At 47.3% G+C, this 19,479-nt stretch overlaps 1 protein-coding gene across 1 annotated transcript in view; it reads right to left on the bottom strand.

Annotated features, from left to right (window-relative positions):
• Positions 1-17,996, bottom strand: part of MACROH2A2 (macroH2A.2 histone) — a 49,358-nt gene extending 31,362 nt beyond the window's left edge. The window contains exon 1 of the mRNA XM_045783439.2: positions 17,756-17,996. The gene's annotated coding sequence lies outside the window, so the exon portion shown is untranslated. The remainder of the gene's footprint in view (positions 1-17,755) is intronic.
• Positions 17,997-19,479: the final 1,483 nt, after the last annotated feature.

The raw sequence follows: 19,479 nt of genomic DNA on the forward strand, positions 1-19,479 counted from the left end.
TAATAGAGCTTCACCCGCTGGCTGAGGGAGTATTGTGACCAAAAGATGGGATAGATTCCAGAATAAGTAAAAACAAATGAGACAAGACAAACAGGCCCGACCAAAGGGGAAAAAAAAAGGAAACAAAATTTCTAGGAAATGCATTAATGAATCAAAGTTCTCTGCTCCGAGGGCAATGTCATTCTTGCTGGCTATTTTGTTTGGGAAGGCAAAACAAGAAAGTCAAAAAGAAATTGAGATTTGTTCTATTTGTGGAGGCTGCCTGTCTCACATGCTAGCTAGGCCAGTTTACCAACAGCCAAGGTGGCCATGGAAAGGCCCAAGAAAGCGGGTGAAAATATGATGGAAGAAAGCGAGACACAGACACATGGCTGATAGGAAAAGCACGAAGCTGGGATTTATTTAATCTAGATGGAAGAATGAACACAGAGTTGTTTTCTAAAGTAGCTGATTAATCCGTTAAGACTGAGGAGTTTTATATAAACCCTATGGAACTGGCAAACAAGCCCATTCTCGACACCCTCTTACCCCCGAGGTGAATAATGGGCGTTTGAGGCATTTTATTACATATGTCCCACACATTATTTTTTACATGCTCACATGTATTTCCTAAACTCCTATTTTATGAGTCGTTTTGCCACCAAAAGATGTAGGTATTCATCAAAGTTAAGTACAAGCAAAGAGGAGCAAATAGCCTTAGAATATTATCTCTTTCATAGTAAGGCACAGGGATCAAACAATATCACCCTTTTTAAGACTTCCACATTTTCCGTGCTTCCGTTGTCCCAGACTCTCACCTCTCACGAAGCCACTCAGACGTCCTCCCTTGGAGGAAGCAAGCAACTGCAACCTGAAGGTCCTAACCATCAATTTACTTTAACGAAGCTGAGGTCGGGCATCTGTCAATGTCCGCAGTACCTGCTGAGGGTCATCGCTGACCCAGGGCACAGGGGACTCATAAAGCAATGTGAACCTGTTCTGTCCCCAGAGAGAGACTACACGACAGGTTTTTTTTTTTTTTAAGATTGTATTCATTTATTTGAGAGAGACAGCCAGCGAGAGAGGGAACACAAGCAGGGGAAGTGGGAAAGGAAGAAGCAGGCTCCCAGCAGAGGAGCCTGATGTGGGGCTCGATCCCAGAATGCTGGGATCACGCCCTGAGCCCAAGGCAGACGCTAAACGACTGCGCCACCCAGGCACCCCTCACGACAGGTTTGTTAGCCGGGGGTGGTGTCCAAAACGAGCAGCAAAGCCCCCAGGATGGGGAGCAAGACGTTCTGGGTGAGGTCCTGCTTCTACGTAGCTAGCTAGGCGAGCCCTGTAAGACAGGGAGATGACTCATCGATCCCGAAGGTCATTCCGGTCTTAAACACCCCAATGTTCATGAAATGCACTTTCAGATGGTTCTGGAAAAGAAGCTTTAGTCTCTCTAGCAATGGAATTCTGAAGAGTGGAGAGGCTGTTCAGGTTCATAAAGATGTATTCGTACAGGTGACTCCGCTAAGCCAATTATGTGCTTTTTGCAGTTACGGGTAGTTGGGGGAGGGGGAAGATTAGTAGGTCTGGTTGCCAAGGAAACCACCCGAAAAGTCCATCAGAGTGGACTTGCCCTGTGGATACTGTGCACGCTAGACAGTCATGATCTCTCATACCAACGGAGAGAACAATGCACAGAGCACAAATACCACGGGGGCAGGACCCACTCGTCCCTCCCCGCCCTGCCATATTTTTCTCAAACGAAAATAGCCAGAGAATGACTAAGTATGCAGGATAAAGCCACCTAGGGACTCCCGCAGTGTCAGCCAAAAAGGAGTCACAAATTTCCCTAAAAATTGGGAATTAGTGGCAGTAGAAGGAAAACAGATGACTTTAGGGAACTGACACCTAAAACACCCATGAAGATAAAACAGCCAAGGAAGGCAAACTAGGGTCAGATCAAATACAGGAGCTTGCCGGCCGCACAGTGTAAAATGTGGGGATCACCCTACGTGTAGCATTTTGTAACCAGACTTTCTTTCTTTGGCTTCCAGACTTTCCTCCATGTTAGGGCCGTAGAGCTGGGGGTGTGGCTCCGTCTGAAGTCTCAGTGGGAGACTATGCCTGGGGAACCCACCTTTGCAGACGCTGTGCTGAGCTTAAGCAGCTGGGCACCCAACTCCGGGGCCCCCGACGCTGGGAGGACCTGGGCATTGTAAGAATCAGACCACATCCGGGAATCCCTGAGGATTCAGAGGACGGTGACAGAGCTGATGTGTCACACCTGCTGGACCCCACAGGTGGAAGGAAGTGGTTGGCATCCACTATCCTCTCCAGAGAAGACCACCCCTGCCCCCAGCCTGTGCTGGACTCTGCCTGGAGTGGCGAGACATTGTAACCCCTCACTTCTTTTGTCCCCAGGACACCCCTTCCCCTGACTCTATCCAGTTTTGGGAAGTCAGGAGTTAAAAACTTGAAAGGGTTTTTATCTACTTCCTGTGAATCTCTGAAACTCTCTCGAGGGCCCCTCATCTAAAGAGAATAGAAGTATGGCAATGTGAAATTTGTTTCCATCAGACTAATATTTAAATGTTTACATTTATTTACCTTCTGCTCTAAAACAATTTTTTCTCTAATTAGGCAAAGCTAAGGACTACAGTGCATTATGTTTACAAGTTTGAAGACAAGAATATGGCTGGAAGCTCTCCCAGTGGTTACAGGCATCACTTGGGCGCCCCCTGGAGGCTGCACGTGGCCAAGCTCAACCGGCCCCACTCTGCAGGCCAATGCTGGGCTATCCCCGGGTGCTTAAGAGGAATTGGGAACCAGACCAGGGATAACCTAGATCTGCAATATATATCCTTGCATATCGGAGAGACCAAGAAAAACCAAGATATAAAGTCTCGTGATTACTTGCAAAGCGAATGGGTGAGTTTTCAGCATGCTAACAGTCGGGGCTCAGGGAAGAAGGCAGGAGAATGTGGGGCTGCCTGCTCATTTCCCTTTCCCTCCGAAAGCACAGATGGAAGAACAAAACTGGTTTTGTGTGTGCTGGGCAGAGGGCACATTCAGATTCCGTTCTTTAAGGATTTATTCCTATGATGGGGTTTTAAGCCCATAAGGACACCGATGAGCTAGATTTTACAGGTATCACAAGGGTAAATATTAAATTGCAGCATTGACTCAGACACGGACAATAAACTCATGCCAGCCTATTCAAATAACTACTGTATTTCATTGATTTTATGATGCTTTTTTTTTTTACATTTTACTATCTCTAGAAATCAGTACGCATCTTCCAATCTATGACATCATTGATTCCATGAAAGATAGTATTTATTTATTTATTTATTATTTTTTTAAAAAGATTTTATTTATTTATTCAACAGAGATAGAGACAGCCAGCGAGAGAGGGAACACAAGCAGGGGGAGTGGGAGAGGAAGAAGCAGGCTCATAGCGGAGGAGCCTGATGTGGGGCTCGATCCCATAACGCCGGAATCACGCCCTGAGCCGAAGGCAGACGCTTAACCGCTGCACCACCCAGGCGCCCCGAAAGATAGTATTTATGAAGCATTTATTATTGAACAAAAAACTACATTAGTTGTGGAATATACATGGCCCTTGTCCTCAAATATTTTCCAATGAAGTTGCAAGATAGACCATGATAAAGTTTTAAATAGATGTTAGAGACATGGTTCCCAAACTGTGTACCAAGGTACCCTGGGACAAGTCAGCAAATGGTTAAGCTTTCAAGGGAAATGAAGTAATACTCAACATCTGTTGGTACAACTACCAGGTCAAAGTGTTCCTACCAGCGGTTCATGGTAGATTGTACTATCTTCTTTGTCATGATGCCATATCTTACAAAGCTGAGTTTTTGGTTGCTGTTGTGATTAAAGCAAGAGCCAGGGAGAAATCAATGTGGAACAGAAACTGAGAGTGGCAGTGTCCAATCTGATTCTAAGGTTTGAGGAGTTGTGCAGTGCCCAACAGGTGCACACACCCTATTTGAAATGCACTGTGGCTCTTTAAGAACGGGATACAGATATTCTTTTTTCTTCTTATTCACCTATTAGGCTTTTTTTTTCTTTTTTTCCAAATAGCTCTTAATTGTTAGGACATAAATACTTACTAAGTTGTTTGGACTGCCCCACTTAATAAATGGAACTGATAAGCATTTCTTCTGGCCTAGGCACTCGAAGGAAAAAATGGCAAAGACCCTAATTTCTCTGTGAACTGAGAAAGTCTGGGAACTTCTCTGCTAGGGCCCATCATCAACAATCTGACACATAATGATGACTTGCTCAAGGTCACCCTGAAGCGAGGAAAACAAAAAAGTTAAAGAAGTTATTTAAAATTTTGAGTTTAGGGGTGCCTGGCTGGCTCAGTCGGTAGAGTGTGTGACTCTTGATACCGGGGTTGTGAGTTTGAGCCTCATGTTGGGAGTAGAGAGGACTTAAAAATAAAATCTAAAATAAAATTTTCAGTTTATCTTAAATCTAAGTAACATTTGCACATAGTAATATAAAGCAAAAAGGTAAAGAAATGCATAAAATGAAAAGCAATAGCCCCCACCCCACTCTTTCTACCCCCAATCTTGCTTCCAGAGGCCATGCTGTAACAGTTTTATTATTTTAGTTCTGGTGGTCATCTCCTAAGCTCTCGTGTTTATACTTCCGCTTTGTGATTTATTTCCATTTTTTTAAAGATTTTATTTATTTGACAGAGAGAGACACAGCAAGAGAGGGAACACAAGCAGAGGGAGACGGAGAAGCAGGCTTCCTGCTGAGCAGGGAGCCCATCTTGGGGCTCGATCCCAGGACCCTGGGATCATGACCCAAGCCAAAGACAGACGCTTAACGACTGAGCCACTCAGGCGCCCCAATGATTTATTTCCACTTTTAGACAGTTTGTCAATGCCTAAGAAAGACAAGAACTTTCTCCTCCCTTTTCTAGCTGTTAAGAGCATTCTATCGTTTTTATTTCCTCTGATTACCTTGGGAACTCTATTTATTTTTAAAGATTTTATTTATTTATTTGAGAGAGAGAGAGAGGTAGCATGAGCCGGGGTGGGGGGGGGAGGAGCAGAGGGAGAGGGACAAGTAGACTCCATGCTGAGGGCAGAGCCCGACTTGGGGCTCAATCCCATGACCCTGAGATCAGGACCTGAGCTGAAATCAAGAGCTGGCCCCTTAACTGACTGAGCCACCAGGCACCCCTACCTTGGGAACTTTAAATAACACACTCAATCTCTGACTCCCCCAACTTCAGGTGTTCCCTCTTGAGCCACCGTCATGTAGGATGGGGCTGTGCACCCTTATCTTTCCCTGACCCTCCACTCCCTGCCCTCACCTCCCCATTCCTACCTCGGCCCTCCCTGCTGCTATCGTCCCCACTCACAACCTTTGTTTGGTTCCAGAATCACAGTGAACTCTTCATTTTGGCTCTAGGCTGATCTTGAAAATGCAATGCTCATAAGCAGCATTTCTATGATTAAGACTTTGTAAAGACGTGCCCTTCGGGATCGAGTGGGTGCTGGGCTCTCACTTCCTCTCTGTGGTCCAACGCTGGGCGCCTCGTTCTTCAGGATCGACAAGTGGGTTCTCTCTGTTCTGAAAACATATTGCTCGAAAATCATCCCCCATTTTCTTGGCTTCATGTTGAGATCATGTCTTTCTTACATGGCTCTCCCCCACCCCCAAGTTACGAATCACTGTCCGCTGGGGGGAAGTGCAGGAGCTGTGTTCTACAAAGCAGCCGGGAACACCGGACTAGTGAATAGAGAGCACGGCTCCGAGGGGAAACAGGGTTAGGAGGCCGTGAGCCTCTGGTTACCACTTTTTCATCAACAAAATCAATATATAACTTTGTTTTATGTGTGTTTCTGTTTAATGCATGTCTTTGCAAGACTGATAATGCATTGATTTGGGGGTGATAAATACATTTTAGCAAGTAGGCAAACTCGCTAATACGGAATCCGTGAATAATAAGGATCGGTTGTGCTTTCCTTCGTTCTTGCTGACGAAAGAGAAGGATGGCTTTGCCATAGCCTTAAAATCACCTAAAAATCACCCGGCTTCTCGGTCATTGTTCTTTGCAGGGGCCACTTTCTTCCCAGAGACTTTGACCCTGAAGTCGTCTGACCTCTGACCTCACGCTCCAGTTAGGTATTGTTGTTTCACCCAGTGGTCGTCCTGGAACTGTCTTCCCGGCTCATCCCTCACCCAAACTCTTCCTCTTTCTCGGCTTGCTGCCTTGTTTACTTGGGGTCAGCCTCCTGTAACTCTCCAGAGACAATACAGAGAAGTACACTTTGGTTTCTTACATAAATGGAGCTGTCTTTCCTGAATGATCTTTGGATGATCATTTGGTAGGGTATATAATTTTTAGCATCAAAATCTTTTTGCTTCAACATTTTGGAGCCATCGATCCATTGTTTTTTTTCATCCAGCGTTACAGGTAAGTGTGGTGTCCCTAACCCCCAAGCTTTTAGATCATCTCTTTGTGTTCTAAAATTTCACAAGGATCTATCTAGGTGTCGGTCCTCCCCGAACCCATTTGCCCTGCTCAGCACTTGGCTATAAGCCTATTCCATCAATCAGAAGACTCGTGTCTTTAATAACTCCGGACATTTTCTGTTACAGACTTGATCATTTCGCCCCATCTCTTTACTCCTCCCACAGCAAACTTCCTGATTGCTCCTCCAAGTCTCTCATCTTTTTCCTTCCATTTTTTTCAGTCCTCATCACATCTAATTTTGGCAATCATATTATTAATTTCCAAGAGCTCTTTCTTGTTCTCTGGTTGTTCCTTTTTCATATCAGCCCCTTCTTTTATGAGCGCACCAGTCTTCAAGTCTCTCTGAGACTAGTTAGCGTGTGTTTACGTGATCATCTGTTCTCGAAATTACTTGATCCACTTGGTCATCCTATGTATTTATATTCATCTTTCTCTTCTATGTCGGTTTTCCTTCAATGTCTGGTGAGATTTGGTCGTGTCTTCATGTTTAAGAATGAAAGACAAGGCTGATCATTACAGGCAGATAGAAAAGCTTTCCTCAACGGTTGTTTGCTAGGCATGGTTCCTGCTTGGGACCCCTGGGTGCGTTTAGGGCCTGCCAAGCAGCAGGCATCACCTGGGTGCCCAGTCAGGGACTGAGAGCCCCCAGATGCCAGAACGAGGAAGCATTACCTTGTGGAGCTGCAGGCATCCTAGAAATTTTAGACCTGCCCTGTAGTTGTCCAGTTTCTCTTTTTTATAAAAATAAGCTTTAGTAGATTTCTTTTTTTAAATAAATTTATTTTTTTGAGAGGGGGAGGGGCAGAAGAAGAGGGAGAGAGAGAATCTTGAGCAGGCTCCATGCTCAGCGCAGAGCCCAATTCAGGGCTCTGCCTCAGGACCCTGAGATCATGATCTGAGCCGAAATCAAGAGTCGGACGCTTAACCGACTGAGCCACCCAGGCGCCCCACATAGTTGTTCAATTTCTTTAGAGAGGAAACTTCAGACTGTTAGCTGGGGGGATAAATGCTGGACTGCCAGGGAGGAGGCGGGGGAGAGGGACCAACTCAGCTGGCCGTTCTGGAAACAGACTCTGCGCAACTGCCCACCTCTCACCCTGCCCACCTTCAGTGCAGCTCTCTCCTGCCTTTACTCTTACCCGGGGCCTCCCGTGCGACATTATCTGCATGGTCCGAGGCACTTTCAGTCTTCCAGAAATTTGTTGGAATCTCCCACCTGCTGAAGACTCACACACCAGCCCCCCCGCCCCTTTGTTGTGGTGTTTATTTTCCTTGAGATTCTTTAGCATTATTTTTGTGGGCTCCAGGGGAGGGAAAACACCTGTGCTCCGTCCATCCTATAGAATTGGAAATGGAAGGTGTCATTTTAACTTCACATCTTAACAAACATCGTTTGGGAATCAGCCTAGAAATGAGTATGCTGGTAAGGAGAAAAAGCTCAACTGTTTTATAATTGAGTAATAATGTCATATTGAAAAATTTAGATCACTTTCAGCACCAGGTGAGTCATTGGGTCTTGAGATAATTGAGGAATATAAAATTTCATATCAAGAGATTATGTAAGACCCATTAATATAACCGAATCAAATTCAGTGTGTCTGTATTTGCCCGACTGTAGCATATGGGATTCCTATAAACAATATTTATAATTATACTGTAATCCCAGAAGGGAGGAGAAGAAAGAAAAAGAAAAATCCCAAGCATTTGCCCTTATTGAATGAATTGCTTTTGGTGGGAAACAGCAAACTTTGCTTAACACCCTGACTGCCTGCCTTCGTGAAAAGCCAAAATAGTCTGGTTTCTTTGGACCGATATTTTCTTTAATTTAAATACGTTCTTTCTTGAACATGAAGAGCTGATCCAGAGTAACCCATTTTTTCTGCCTCAAACAACTTCTTGAAATTTTTATTATATGTAAACTGACGAGGAATATGACAAACTCTAGCCAATCAGCAAGAGGGTCCATTAGAAGCCGCCAGCAATCCTGATTTCAATGACCATTTTTTTCTGTTGTAAAGCTGCTGCAAAGCGGCTTTTAAAAAGAGAGAGCAGTCATTTGAGATCGGGGACAGTCATTGTGGGCCGCATGTCACAGGTGAGGGCTGGTTGGGCTGATGAACCACCTTGACAAAGGATCTGGAATTACAAGACAGCTTATTTTAAAGTATTCTTTTGAGCTTGTTCTCTTCAGAAGTATACAAATCAGGGGCTGTGGGGAGGGAGTGACGGGGAGCAGCAAGTGCTCACGGGGCGGGCTTTGGCCCCCACCTGCCTGCAGGCTGCTCCTGGTGGGTGGGGAAGTGTGGGGCAGAGCAAGGCTCCAGCTGCTTCTTCTTTAGGGAGGAGGGACCCTGGGGGTGGCAGGGGAAAGGGGTCTGACCCCTGAACATCAACAAGGCTGGGGCCTTGCTCTATCCCTGCACTAGCACAAGCCTTGGCTCCTAGAAGATTCTCCCGAAGTTTCTGTGGAACAAGTGAGCAAAAGAGTGAATCTCCCTAAAAAAGTATATGAATCAAAATGCTTTCATCTATATATTACTTTAAAACCGGCAAGAAGAGGTCTTGTAGCTTTTTAATGAAGGGAATGAATGTTTTAAAACTTTAAGTACTGTTTTAAAATTGCTGAGATGTATTCATTTTTCATCCCCGTGATATTTCTCTACTCTGTAGTATCGCGCTTCGGAATATCTCATATTGTAAATATTTATGAAAAAATGAGGTCGACATCGAGTGAAGCATCTTCCCTCTGTCAGTTCAAAACTCTCCTTTGGGAGAATAAAACGAGATGAAATAAAACTGGGTAGGACATAAGGGAATTCAATACAAATGTATTAACTATATGTAGAAATATATTTTTAAAGGGCATAAAAAAAAAAAAACCTCTTAGCTTCACACCTAATAGAATTCTAATATATTTTGGTGTGTTACCCTATGTACTGTATTAAAATAATAATAGTTACTATTATTTTGTAGCTGTAAAAACCATTCTCAGTAATACTAGCTAAATCACTTGCTCTATTACATTTCCATTTATGAAGTCCAAGGGCAAATCATTATTACACAAGTAATACTTTCCAAACCGTTTTCTTCCAAGGCCACCTTTAAGTGAATGAGAATAGTCAATAATTTTATCGTCATATATGTTAGAGCACATTAACAATTTATAACGTAAAGAGCTGTATCAAATGCAATTTCATCAAAATGACACACGGATCAAATTAACTAAATTAGCCAACCGTGAACGTTAGAACCAAGCATTAACCCAATTTATTTAAATTATACTATTGGGTTACAAATCATTCCCTTTTTAAAAAGTCTTTCAAGTCATGTCCTGGAATAATCTAGGAGGAAGCTCAACTGCCAATGCATTCTTCATAATCCAGAATCAGAGCGTGTGTTGCCCGTCTCCTTCTAGAGGGGACAGGGAGAGGAGAGCAGAGCATGGCGGGGGTGGGGTGGGGTGGTGGCAGATACAGTGTGGATTTAGGATATATGCTGCTAGGGCAGTACTCAGTGACTTTTAACAGGTTTTGTCACCTTTGTTAAACGTGAGCTCAAGCTTTTTAAAAAAAAAGACAAAAGGACAAGTTGTTGATAAATATTTAGTCTGTTATTAGCCTGTCATTGTCTAATGTCATATCAACATATGTGACCACCCATGGTGGATGAGAAATGAATATAAATGAGTGAATACAAGTAATTTTCGTTCTCGCTGGATCTTTGTCATACACCCCAGAAGAAAATGTCTTCCTGAATCTGTTGATTCATGGAAAACAAAATAAAAACCGAACCCTTTACTGGGTCCAGCCTGGTGTCTTGTCTTTTTGCTCTTGGGAATTGACAAACAGGAACAGTGAGCAGGTTATCCTGTTTCTTCAAAATCGAATAGTTTCAAATTAGCAGTGAGGTTTATTGTTATCAGCGGTGTTCTCTTGCTTCTCGGAGCAGGGGCCTGACCTTGTCTGAGCCAAGACGAGCCTCTCAGGTGAGGCGTGAGAGATGCGGGAGTCCGCTTTGGGACTGGGAGTGAGCGTAACAGTGTGGGCAGCAAGTAGATTGAGTCCCTGCTGCTGCCGGTCCACCAGGGGCTTCCAGAGACACCCATGACGGCTGGGCCCGAGTACACAGGCGGGGCCGGTTGTGGGGCTCAAGGCAGAGGCAGCTGCCCCGGAACCCCTCTTCCTCCATCCGTCCCTTGCCTGTCCCTCCCGCCCGGTTGTCCTTTACTGTCAGTCCTAGGGCAGTGACTGCACTGTGGGTGCAGGGGTGAGTGGCGGGGCTGTGGTTCCAGTTGCGGTGTTCTACGCTGGCCACACGTAGTGTCCTTCCCTCGTTACGGCTGTGTGCGGCCTGGGTCTTGGCAGTTTGTACCCGCCGCACCAGGTGAGGGCAACCACGAGGCCCACGGGGCCTTTCCATCGACAGGGATGCCGCTAGACCTCACGAGTGTAGCTTGTGGGAGATGGGAGGTACAGGGGACTAGAGTGGGGGGGGTGGAGGTGGGGGAGGGTAGGGGGTGGTGTGGTGTGAGGGGGTGGGGGCTCCAGTCTTACACTCACCACCTGTGGCCCTTAGCCAAACCCATTGATTTTTCAACACCTCCCCCCGAACCCCCCAACTTTGCACAAACAAACAAACAACCAAACAAGAACCACCTTTCAGGAGCTCCCACATATAAAATGCATGGAAGGAAGGGGAGCAGTCCTGGGTGGAGTCAGGAAGTCCCTGAGAACCTTGATGGCTGGGTCCCCACCTTTCCTGCTTTGGGCCTCTGAGAAATGACCACCTTTACACCTGCCGACCTGTGCGGTCCTTTCCTGAAAGATGCTCTTATTCTACGAAGATGCTCAGAAGGTCACTTCTTCTGACCCCCTCTGTTAATCCACAGACATGCAACAACCCGGTAGAATAAAGTCATATCCAGGTGCTCTTTCCTTTGAAGTGACTATCTTGTCATCCAAGACAATCGTACAAAAGAACACCCAGATTCGAAAATTCTATTTTGCTTTTTCTGGAACTGCCTCGTCTCTACCCCAAGACAATAATCTACAGTGTTCACTGAAGAGCAGCGGGGCTGAAATCCAGTTTCGTAGCAAGGGGGCAACACTGGTGTTGGTCAGCATGGCACGGAAATTCTGGAAGACTGATCGATTTGCAAGTTTAGCATACTGGTGGGGGACCCTGTGAATTCTCATCTGATCTAAAAGTTTATGTTGTATATTATAAAAGCTATTGGAATTTACCCTTTCATATTCTACCACCACTATTTAATTTTAATGGCTTTATTGAACAGTGAAGGCAGCACAAAATGTAAGTTGCATAATCTATGCCGTTATTAGCGCCAGGCCAGTAAACACAGGGCCTGGGTTTCCCAGGATCAGTTTGACTTTACTTTGTTATGTTTTTGTCCGGTTGTTATGGAAACACCCCAAATTTAGGCCTCCAAACGATATCATCAGGACTGCCTCTTTTATCCAGAGACAACCTCCAAATCTCTGATCAGATCCTGTGTTGGTTGCAATTTTGGGTTCAACGATATGGTCACCGTAGCTAACCCTGGTGTCTCGGAATGAGCTGCGGCAAACGTCCCTGCACAGAGGCTGGTGGTGCGACACAGATTTCCACACACACTTCTGTCAAAGCATGAGAATTCTGACTTGAATTACTTACTCCATTCCGAGTCCAAATTGGCAACGCCAGTCAAATAAATCGGGCAAAGTATGATGGATGGTGGGATGGATAAATGAACAGTAAGGGCTTCAGAGAAACCACCAAATTTATCTTATTTAATACTTTGTGACAAGACAGTTTAAAGTACAGTGTTGTGTGGCTTAATCGGATAGTCTTTATCTTTCATCTGACAGGGGCAGGTAACATGGTGACGCAGAGAGGAAGTTTTTAAAATAAGCATTTGCACAATGAACATAATCTGAGAATCACTGGGATGCCAGCAGCCCCCTGTTCTCACCCCACAGAGGGGTGGATGTGGGCTGTAGAGAGAGGGTGTCTGGGCTCGAGTCCCAAGTCTACCTCCAGCTGTGGGCACAACTTGACCTCTCTTTTCTTTTCCATAAGATGGGTCTAATGATCGTACCTACCCATCGCCCTGTTGGAAGAATGAAAGGAGTGACTACGTAGAAAGTGTCTGGAACAGCGCCTGGCAGGCAGTAAGGCATTTAATAAACATTAGCTGTTGTGACTTATTTCCACAGGAGAAAGTTTTAGAGGACGATTTTCATGGAGCGCAGGCTGGCATTTCCCCTCTAATCCAAAGCAACTATGACAAGACCGTTGTGCTGGGTGCTCCGTGTATACGAGGCTTGAGCTCAGGAACATCTTTCTAGGAGCTTCTGTAAAGGCGTGGTGATGAAATTTCCACCCTGGGGAAACTCCGGGGGCTACCCAATCTACTGAGAACTTCCAGACAAGTGAGTACTTTTGTTTTTCCCAAGGCAGGGCACTTTGGGGCCCCTCCTAGTCTAATCCCATATTTTCCAAATTCCATCTATCTGGGAATTCACAATCATCACATGGTTAGAATCCTAGGATTTCATAAAACCACGATCTAAGACTGAAAGGGACTAGAGTGATCACCCGGTTGTTTTTAGTGCCCCCTCCTGATTTTAGCCACACAGAAGGTGCGGCATGGGAGGGGCGGTGGTCCCTAAACAGCTTGCCCATGACCACACGGTCTATGTGAGACCAGACCTACGACCGGCCCCTCACCCCCACTTCTGGATCCCTGGTCTGCGGCTGTTTTTCCTGCACTCCGTTATACCTGGCAGTGTTATGTTCACCTTCGACCTTCAGTAGATATTCCTTGAATGAGTGAATAAGGGAAACCAGCCTTAAATCTTCCTTCTTTCTCTTTCTTTTCTTTTCTTTTCTTTTCTTTTCTTTTCTTCTTTTCTTTTCTTTTCTTTTCTTTTCTTTTCTTTTCTTTTCTTTTCTTTTCTTTTCTTTTCTTTTCTTTCTCCCTCCCTCCCTTCGTCCCTCCCTCCTCCCTCCCTTCCTTCCTTTTGTAAGGCTCCAGGCCCAATGTGGGACTTGGACTCACGACCCTGAGATCAAGAGTTGCCTGCTCTGCAGACCAAGCCAGCCAGAAACCCCTTAAATATTTGTTTCAAAAGCATTTCGTGGTTCTTTTTGTGATTTTTCGGGGGGGATGAATTACCCTCTCACTCATCTCTCCCTCCAACTTAATTCCCAGTATAGTGTGCATCCAGGAGAAAAAAACCCTCCATCCTGAAGTTTTCACTATCTTCCTTTTTAAAATACTACCTCCCAATATCATTGTTAGAAGCTATAGCCTCTACTGGCTCATTTTTTTTTCTCTTCTAAATCTAATTTAAGATATTCATAGAATCATAGCGATTAGACAAATTGTAAACCGTTGGGTTAGTTCCCTCCACAACTTGAACCGTGGCAGGGCAGGCCGGCCTCAGCCTCGCAAGGGAATTTACGCGATGATGATGTGATGACGTTGAAAAAAGAGGAGGAGCTCTGTCTGGTCAGGCTTCCTTCTGCCTGCCTTGGACCCTTTCCCCTTCTCCTCCAATCCTCCTGCGTTCTCTGTGAAGCCTACTCCCAGCCCCCTCCCAGACTAAAATTCTGTTCTTCCTTTAAAAATTGTTGTAGCATTTTATCGAGGCTGTTATTACACATTATCAATCACTTGTAACTTAATTGTATTTAGTTATGCAAGTAATACAGAAATTAATTCAAATTGTAAAATTTCAAATGTTGTAACAATGGTTACAGATGGGTATGAATAATTGTATGACTAAACTCTTCCTTGACAATTCCTCCAGTTCTTGTCTCTTTTTTTTTTTAAAGATTTTATTTATTTATTTGACAGAGATAGAGACAGCCAGCGAGAGAGGGAACACAAGCAGGGGGAGTGGGAGAGGAAGAAGCAGGCTCATAGCGGAGGAGCCTGATGTGGGGCTCGATCCCATGACGCCGGGATCACGCCCTGAGCCGAAGGCAGACGCTTAACCGCTGTGCCACCCAGGCGCCCTATCCAGTTCTTGTCTCTTTCAGTGGGTGTCTTTATACCCTTCTATCTGTTTATGTGTGCATTTTTACTTACAGAAATGCATAGTATTATTTTGGTTTATTTTTTTACATAAATAGTACCATACAGAATGTATTGTTCTGCAATTGCCTGTTTCATTAATAATATGTCTCGGTGACCTTTCTGTCTCAGTATATATGGGCTTACTTCATTCTTTTTAACTGTTGCCTAATTATCCAGACGATGGATGTACCAGATTTTATGTAACCGTTCCCTATGATGGCCATTAGGTTGCTTTCAGTTTCAAAACTACCAAAACTCTGCAATGGGAGGGAATTACATGATCCGTGCACACGTGTGCCTGCTTCCCCAGGATACATACCAAGCAATGGAACTGCCGGGTCACAGAGTGTGCACATTATTAATTTTAATAGTGCCCTCCAAATTGGCTGTACCAATTTACACACCTGTTAGCAGTGTAAGAAAGTACCCGGTTTCCCACTTAGCTTGCCAAGATTAATCACTTTTTCCCTTGTCTTACCTGCATATATATTTTATCTCCTGGGCTTGGGATGTAAGCTGTCTGAGAGCAGGCCCCATGACTTCCCCATATGTGCATTTCTTTCTCCAACCAGAGGCGTTTAATAATTGCTTCTCAGTTAATGCTTATGGAGTGATCTCCAACCACAATCTTTGCTCATCTCTGTGCAAAAAAAGCATTTACCCAGAGTGCATCTTTGAGGTTATTTCTTAAGAATGAAAAACATTTTTTAAAAAGTTGGTTGAGGGCGCCTGGGTGGCACAGCGGTTAAGCGCCTGCCTTAGGCTCAGGGCGTGATCCCGGCGTTATGGGATCGAGCCCCACATCAGGCTCCTCCGATATGAGCCTGCTTCTTCCTCTCCCACTCCCCCTGCTTGTGTTCCCTCTCTCGCTGGCTGTCTCTATCTCTGTCAAATAAATAAATAAAATCTTTAAAAAAAAATAAAAAATAAAAAGTTGGTTGGATTTTTGTACATCCTTCCCCCTGGACAAGTTACAGATATCTTTCATTTAAAGTTGCCTGCCGAAAACAGGATTCCCTCTTGCTCTGCTGGCAGGAGGCAGTGGAAACAGACCTGGCTGTCTCAGACAATAGCTTAGCAGGGTGTCCCACCCACTGGGAAAAAGCCTCAGGATCCCTGGGAACAGACAGAAGATGGGATGGGGAAGGAGTAAGGTCAGACTCTTTGGAACATTCTGGATCCAAGGAGGGAAATTCTTTTACAGAGTTTTGAAATAGAGGAAACCATCAATAACGTGCAAAGCACGGCCATAAATGGATCCAGGTGAGGAAGACCTGTGACAGGCTATCAGAACTGGAGTGGAGAACTAGAAATAAATATATTTTCAATTTGGATACAGGAAAGGGAGGTTTTAAAGGTGTGAATCACTGGATGCAAGATAAACTTTTCCACCACGCAGAGCCTATATTTATTTATATGATAATCTTGGGCTAAAGCGATTCTAAAAATCCACGAGCGTGGTTCCAAATATTCCCGCTCTGCACAATCATTTGAAAAAAAAAGGAGTTTTCCAAAGGGGCAAGAGATAACTTTCAGTTAAATTATGTACGAATTGAGAATTGCGAGTCGCTAAGTAGGAAACAACACAAACCGAGGCGCATTTCGCTCTTGATAACGTTTCTATTTCTCTCGCCTATTGAACGTTTCAGCAGCAACCGTGCAGCCCACGGAGGGTACGACTGTGTTTGGACACAAACACAAACGAGAAAAGTCAGGAAACCGTTTGCTAAGGTGGACTGACCGCCTCCAGGGGAATGGGCCCCTGAGGTCTGGGGGGCGAAGGTGCGGGCCCAGTCTGGATTGCTGGGCAGGGGCCGGGCTGGCACCACAGTTCACCAGCACCGCTGGAGTGCGGGGACCCCCTTTACCGTTGGGGCTGCACCGCCCCAGACACACAGGGACCCGCGCTTTGGTTTCTCAGCCAGTTTCTTTTGGCCCCTTTAACCCCTTCGCCCACCGTGGGACCGTGGCCACCAGACCCCAGCAGTGACCCGGCCGCAATCGAGCCCGCAGCAATCAGCGGCTGGAAACTCCTGGAGAAGGAGGCGCATTTGGCCCTTTGGGGGCTCGGCTTCCTTTGGCCATTGTTGAGAGGAACAAAGAGGGCAGGAGCGGAGGGCGCCCCCACGAGGCAAGGCGGGGAAGGACACCCACGGGCGCGATTGAGGCGGCGGGCGAGGCTGGCACCGGGGTGCTCGGGGAAAGCGGGCTGCGATCCGGGGAGGCAGGGCCGGTCCCGCCCGCCGCGCCCCGCACGCGCCTCGCGCGCCGTCTGGCGCCCGCCGCAGCCCTTTGCTTCGTCGCGGCCACTTTACTTTTATCCCCTTTTTTCTTTTTATTATTATGATTATGATATATATATTTTTCCCGCGCAAAGCGGGAAGCCGGGGCTGCCCAAGCGAGCGGCGGAGGGGCCGCCATTTCCCGGGGAAAGCGCAGCGCGCGGCGGCACCGGGCGCCCCGGAAAGGGAACCGGAGGGGAGTGCCCGGCCCCGAGCCCTCCTCCGCGCCGGCCGGGAGCTCACGGGGCTCACGGGGCTCGCGGCGCCCGGCTGCCGCGCAGCAGCCCGCGGCCTCGCCCCCGCCGCCCGCGTCCCCGGCCTGACCTTCCCAGCGGCGCGGCCCGCCCCCGGCCCCCGGCCCCGGGCCCCTTCCCTCCGGCCCGCGCCCCCGCGCCCCTTCCATTGTCAGCCCGGGGCGGGCCGGCGCCCAGCCCCGCACCCTCGGAGGCCCCCGAGCGGCCCACCGCCCCGGAGCGGTCCCCTCGGCGGCCGGGCGCCTCCCTCCTCCGCTCCGGCCCCCCGAACTCCGCATCCCGGGAGCCCTCCGCTCCCTCTCGGGCCGGCCTCGCCGCGGCCCGCCGCTGGACCCCGCATCCCGCCGCCTCCTCCCTCCTCGCCCAGGATGCCCCCCGCTCCTCGCCGGCCGCGGCAATTTTACCGCTTCTTTCGCACCCCCCCCCCGCCTTTATTTCGCGAGGAAGCAAGTTGGGTAGCTTGATTTATTAATTCTTCTCTCTTTCTTTTGCGGGGAGGGTCGGCTATCGGGGTGCGCCCGCAGGGGCCGGGCGGCGGGAGAGTCAGGGGCTCTCTCCGGCCCCGGCACTGTCCCCGCGGCGCGTTTTGTCTCCAGACCCCGGAGCCCCCTGAACAATAATGCCATCGCCATGGCGGGCTCACCTGGTGCTGCGCCGCCTGCTCCGGGCGCCCGGTGCCCTCGGCGCGCCGCTCCCGGGGCGCAGGTTCGGCCCGCGCGGCGCCGGTGCCGGGCAGGACTCTTTGCCTTTCTTTGGGTTCTATCGGTGCTTGTCAATGGCGGCAAGCGGCAGTTCTCCGGGCCGCGGATAGTAGCGGGGGGAGGAGGAGGAGGGAGAAGGGATTGCTCCTTCTCCACATAACCACCTCTAGGAGGAGTCGCTCAGCCTCATCCCCCGCCAGCCCAGGCTCCGCGACGGGTCCGGGGCTTTCGGTGGGGCTTGATGAGCTATTGTCCTTCAGGAGCATTAATGATGAAACCGCGCGGCCTCCGCGTCGCGGGCGGATCTGCCGGATGCGCCGAGGGCCACTTGCTAAGATGAGGCTTTCCCCAGAGCTGAGGACAGAAGCACTACGGTCACGATCCGGAGGCTCCCGGTAGCAGGATCCACCTTTGGTGGAAGAAGACGGCGTGGGCGTTCATCGGGCAGTTCTGGGGAGAGCCTTAGAAGGTGAAAGCCCAAACGGCCCCCTTCGATGGTCTCGTGTCATCAAGTAATAACAAATACTGTACATGAACGGTCGTGTCTACCTCTGGGGCTGTTGCATAGGGTGGCCACAGCCACGAGAACTGGGAATGTGTATCCATGCCTGTTGGCTTTTTTAAAATTAAGACCAGTTTGGATTCCAGCGTTGCATAATATTAGCAGATGTATGTTTGGGTGGGTGAGACTGTGTGCGTGGACATAATTTTTAATTCGGTTGCTTCACCGTGTGTTAATTTGTAATATCGAAGCAGGTACTGAGATTGGCACGAGGCTATTGTCTTAAGGACCAAATGTTAGTGTCCAGGAAATGTATTTTTATAGGGATGGGTGGGCAATGTCAGGTGTGATCATGGAATTAGCAGTAGCTCTGTTCTACTGGAAGCCCGTGCTGTCCTTTGTAATGGGAGATGTTGGCCGGGGCTCCATGGCTGGGGGTGAATCAAAAGAATGTGTTTATTGCAGGGAGAAATGTTCACTTGCTATGGGCCATCCATGCTTCTTCTGGTTTCTTCCCGACAAGTCAGTCAAAGGATTGTGAGAGGCAAAATCTTGACTGACCTCTTCAAAAAAGAGAAACCCACAGGAAAACACAATTCTCCAGCATTGGTCAAATGGATGCTTTTCAGAGCCTTTCCCATTTGGTAATATCGTATACGTTTGCACCGATAAACCTCTAAATGTTTAGGCAGTGGGGAACATTGGGGTGACTGAGAGCCTCCAATTGCCTGAGTGGGAAAGAACCCCAATGCCCAGCTGCCCTCTGGATTTACACTCGTCAGTGGGGGCTGCCGATGGAATTAGTAGATAGCGCTTTAGACGTATGCGTTTTAAACAAGTGTTTTGCTCAGAAATCTGTCGACTTCCCAAAAGATCATGCATGTATCAGAAAGGTATAAACAAATCTCCATTTATTTAAATCTCATATGGCTTCTCAAACTCTCCTGGACACAATGGTCTCAGTTTATGGAGACTTCCTTCACTCTTCTTCCTATCCCTTTTACCCTCTCTGTGTATGACCTCACCGTTCTTTGTCTTCGAAGGTACTCTCTAGGTCAGAAATCTGGTCAGTATAAAGTCCTCTTTTCCCGAGACATATATTTAAAGGGTTTCAAATGATCCCTTGGGGCATCTCAAATGGTTTCGATTTTCCCGCTCTAGAGG

Source organism: Ursus americanus, chromosome 6 (assembly GCF_024610735.1).
Source record: "Ursus americanus isolate L20-20 chromosome 6, mUrsAme1.1.p, whole genome shotgun sequence".
NCBI classification, from domain to species: Eukaryota; Metazoa; Chordata; class Mammalia; order Carnivora; family Ursidae; genus Ursus; species Ursus americanus.